The sequence below is a fragment of the Magnolia sinica genome, chromosome 4 (assembly GCF_029962835.1).
Source record: "Magnolia sinica isolate HGM2019 chromosome 4, MsV1, whole genome shotgun sequence".
Taxonomy (NCBI): domain Eukaryota; kingdom Viridiplantae; phylum Streptophyta; class Magnoliopsida; order Magnoliales; family Magnoliaceae; genus Magnolia; species Magnolia sinica.
This window is the reverse complement of record NC_080576.1, coordinates 94,727,722-94,732,681: the sequence shown is the minus strand read 5'-3', so window position 1 is coordinate 94,732,681 and position 4,960 is coordinate 94,727,722.

Here is a 4,960-nt window from a genome sequence, read left to right as displayed (position 1 = left end):
TTTAAAAAAATAATGATAATAATAAAATAGATACTTTTCCCACCATCTATCTGGGATACATGCATGTCAATTTGGATGGTCCATATCATGGGAACTATTTTAGATGGAGCGTATCCCAAAATCTAACTCATTCAGCAATTGTCATTGGGAGAAAATTGCCTTTAGTTATATGATTTTGCCTATTGAATTTGCACTCTTGGCCAATTTCTGACTGTCCATTTGCTCACCACTAACTTGATCATTAGGATTATTTCAGTCAAATGTATATTTTGGACTGTGCTCCATCCACGTTGAAACCCACAGTTTGAATAAGCTGCAAGGTGATCATGTTTGTCACATGTGTGGTGGTTGGAGTCATCACCATTCGTTTTACAGGCCACTTGATTGATGGACCACATTTTAGTCCCCTAGCTTTTGGGATGTGGGCCACCACATGTTATCCAAGCCGTATCGACTGTCCCAATCACTACGTAGATGAGGTGCAAAATGGTGTTTCTTTATTCACATATAGGAGCATAAAGCAATTGATTCAGTGAAAAAGAATATATATATATATATATATATGGGAAATGGTACTATAAGGACGACCTCATGGGAACTTCCCATGAGATCGAGCTGTGTGGGCCCCACTGTGATGTGTGTCGAACATCAACACTGTGCATTTGTGATGGGTCCGCTTTAGGTTATAGGATATCCCAAAAATCAGCCATATATACAAGCACTTGGTGGGGCCCACCTGAGTTTTGGATGCGGCTGAAACTTGGTCTGACCCTTCATCCAAGTGGGACATACAATGGATGGGTGGATTTGTGAACGACATCTCGGTGGCTCGATAAATGATTGTGAAGGTTTTAATGGGAGGATAACCCTTCTCAACTGTTGTATGTAGTGTGGCCCACCATAGAATGGTGCATCTGACTGATGGGGTAGATGTTCGACATACATCACGGTGGGGCCCACACAGCTCGACCTCATGGGAAGTTCCCGTGAGGTCGACCTCATAGTACGTGTGGCCCACCATAGAATGGTGCATCTGACTGATGGGGTAGATGTTCGACATACATCACGGTGGGGCCCACACAGCTCGACCTCATGGGAAGTTCCCGTGAGGTCGACCTCATAGTACCATTTCCCATCCCGGGTTATAGATGTGTTGAGCTTGCAGGCATATGTTGAATTTTTAAGGGCATTTGAAGGCATTAGGTGAGGGTTGGGCCTTTTGGGCTGATGGGCATGATAGTTTTAATACCAAGCTTGCATTTTTAGACCTAGTTCATGTCGGTTGAACCTGACCTGGTTACAATTAAATGGGCCGGGTTAGGTTGGGCTTAGGCTCCAAAAGTTTTAGATGGGTCAGGTCAGGGTAGGTTAGGTCATCTGGTAATAGGTTGTGAGTTGGGTTAGGACCAGATGCCCGTTTTGTAAATGTATTGGGCTTGCACTGACCTGGACCCGATCTGAACCTGACCCATTGCCAGGCCTCAATGCCACCCCTTCGTTCAAATTGTGTTTCATTGTAAATTGAGAAATAAAAAGATACAAACATGAAGAAGACCCTACCATCTGATTTTGAATGCTGACTTGTGAGCATTTCATTTCAACCATAATTGGGGCGTGTGACTAATTCATCTGTAAATCAGGACCGCTCATTGGTCACAGGCAAGTATTCGTTATGTAAGTCTCTCATAGAGACCGTCCAAAAAATGTCTCATTGTGAATTGAGAGTAATAGATGCACCCAACAAAGAACATACCATCTGATTTGAACATTGAATTACAAGTATTGATCATTTTCATTTCAACCACAATGAGGCCATTTCATTTATGAGCTCACGTATGTCGATTAAGGATCCAGATTGATCATCGGGCAGGTCCCACAATGGGTGGACCAGTGTTCATAAATTGCTTAAGTTGGATGACTATCTGGTGTGGTCCACTATAGCATTGGATCTGCCTCATTTTTGGGCATTATTTTAACATGATCTGAGAAAAGGGATGGACGGTGCGGATAAACAGATACGTCAGTGTTTTGTGAAAAGAGATAAGGTTGAACTTTTCGAATGAGTTCTTTTTTACCTGTGACAATAAATGTGAGTTTACAAATTTAAAGACCTTTTTTTTTTTTAATTACACACGCACACACACCCCCACACACTCACGCCTTAGTGGGATTTCACCACCTATGGGAACTCGGACCCTTGACCAGGTGTTGAAACTCCCGAGAGTCTACCACTGGAGCAAGAGCAAGGACCCTTAAGGACCTTTTCTTTTAGTGTGATTTAGTACTACCAAAGTTCAATAATAAAAATAATGGAAAAATATATATAAGTCGAAAGTATTTTTTAATTATGATTTTTATGAGCTCACGTATGTCGATTAAGGATCCAGATTGATCATCGGGCAGGTCCCACAATGGGTGGACCAGTGTTCATAAATTGCTTAAGTTGGATGACTATCTGGTGTGGTCCACTATAGCATTGGATCTGCCTCATTTTTGGGCATTATTTTAACATGATCTGAGAAAAGGGTTGGACGGTGCGGATAAACAGATACGTCACCACTGTAGGCCCCCACACAAATCTGGTTGGATGCCAATCCGCTTCCCCAGCTGAAGGGGAGAGTGAGTTGGTTTCCAAGAGTAGCATGACGTCCAAAACCATCATTTGAGTAGGAAATAACCGTAACCATTTCATAACTTTTTTGAGGGAATGAGAGATCTCCAAAGGTTGTAAATACCCCTTAGGTTCTCACTTCCAAGATATATAAGATTCATTCAAGGAATTACTGTTGGTTTTATTGTTAGAGGATCTAGGACTCCTGGCTCCTACTATGGTCTCACACACCCCTAAATCCAAGTCATGCTCATTCCCTTGCCTGTTGCCCGTGTTCATAAAAATTGTCTAACTTGCTGCAATTTGATATGGTTTGATTATAAAATCAATGAGATAATGTTTTTAACAAAAATGCCTTGTCAAAAGGCTTTTATTAATTATGGGAGAAAAAATACATTCTAGGTCGTGATCCAGCCTTTATCACTTCCAGTAGGAAAAAAATGCATGATTAAAGGGTAGAGTACTAAGGAAAATTAACTTATTGCATATACATAGTTACATAATACAAATGATTCATAAAATCGTAATCTATGTCCATCTTCTTCATGTTGTTTGGATCATTGATCAAGCTTGGGTACAAAGTCAGAGTCTTGAGAGCTCCCGAAGATTTTAGATTCCTCTTCAGATTTGGAAAGTAGCTCACATCCGTCAGGATACACTCTATCTCATTAAACATTTTGATGCACACCGATCCAATTTTAATTATCTTGCAGGTATGATCATTGCCCATAAGAACTAAGCCACCATCATACTTGTTGTACGTAGTGAACCAACTCCTGTGAGGACACATGTGGCGTGTTGCCCCGTATCCAAAATCCACTTATTTTTATGTTCATCGTATAAGTCACTGACATTGGACACTGACAACACGTCGCAACCACTCATTTTTTCTACATCTGATTCTATTAAATTGGCCTCTCTCGGTGAATTTTCTCATTTCTCTATTTTCTTGACTTTAGGATTCCAACAATTCTTCTTCATATGCTCCAACTTATCACAGTTTTAGTATTTGACCTTCCTTTTGCCCTTAGACCTGGACCTAAATCATGACTTTCCCTTCTCCTGTTTCGAATTTCTTCCCCTAACTACCAACGCATTCATAGAAGAACCCACCGCTGTCTTTCTTTTACAGCTACTTTAAACAAAAGGCTGAGATAACAATTGTAACATCAATGGTCTCCCTATCGTGGCACATAGTGTCTATGAGACTCTCGTACGATTCTGTAAGAGAATTCAACAGAATTAGGTTTTGGTCTTCTTCATCGATTTTCACCTCTACACTTATCAACTTACAAAGTAATTGATTGAACGCGCTGATGTGTTCATTAAGTTCAAACCCTTCCATCATCTTCATATTATAGAATTGCTTTTTCATATACAGACAATTTGATAGAGATTTCGTCATGTACAAGCTTTCTAACTTCGTCCAAAACCCTGTAGTGGTCTTATGATCAAGGACATTATAAAGGACATCATCCGTCAAACATAATTAGATTGAAGTTTTCGTCATCTGATCAAGTTTTTCCCACTCTTCATCGTTTATAGTCGCAAGGCGCTTCACTACACCAAGGAGTGCCTGTTGCAATCCTTGCTGAACTAGAAGGCTTCTAACCTTAACCTTACATAGTTCAAAGTAATATTTTTTATCTATGAACTTCTCTATCTCATATTTCACGTTAGATCCCTTCACATTGGGAAACCGTGAAAGCAAACACTAAGTATCAAACAAGTGAGAATCAAACACAAACAAAGTAACAGATCAACCGAACATACTCAAAAGTGTCCAGAGAGTTAACATAAATTTTTTGAATTATCTCGATCAATCAAACTTGTCCAAAACTGTCTAGAGACCAATCTGTCTCATCCAAGTTTCTCTTAATCGATTGACTCTGTCCCTCGATCGCTCGAAACCCTTGCTTGTTAATAGATTGAAGACATCTCATCAACAATTATTTTCACCGTAAACTAAACTATAGCATACAACATACGCGCAACCTAGAAAAGTGGATCATGATTGATGCTCGACTTGTGGAAGCTAGAGCGCGATTAGTACTTAGTAAGATTTTCAGATCCTACATACCCAATGCACTCTTTTATTATATTTGATATGTGAGATCCATGGCAATATTGGAACCCTAATTCTAAAAATGTTGTAACAGACTGTCCGACGAGGTAGTGTGATCTATAAGGGTACATGGCTATTTGAAGCCAATGCCTTTCAAGATATAAGAAATACCTCCTTTACTGGTATATTAACATCTAAATGGTTATACAAGATACCTAAATTATTCAAGTTGTATGCCCTATAAAGCTAATATGTTAATCTTGACAATTTATTCAAAGATCTTA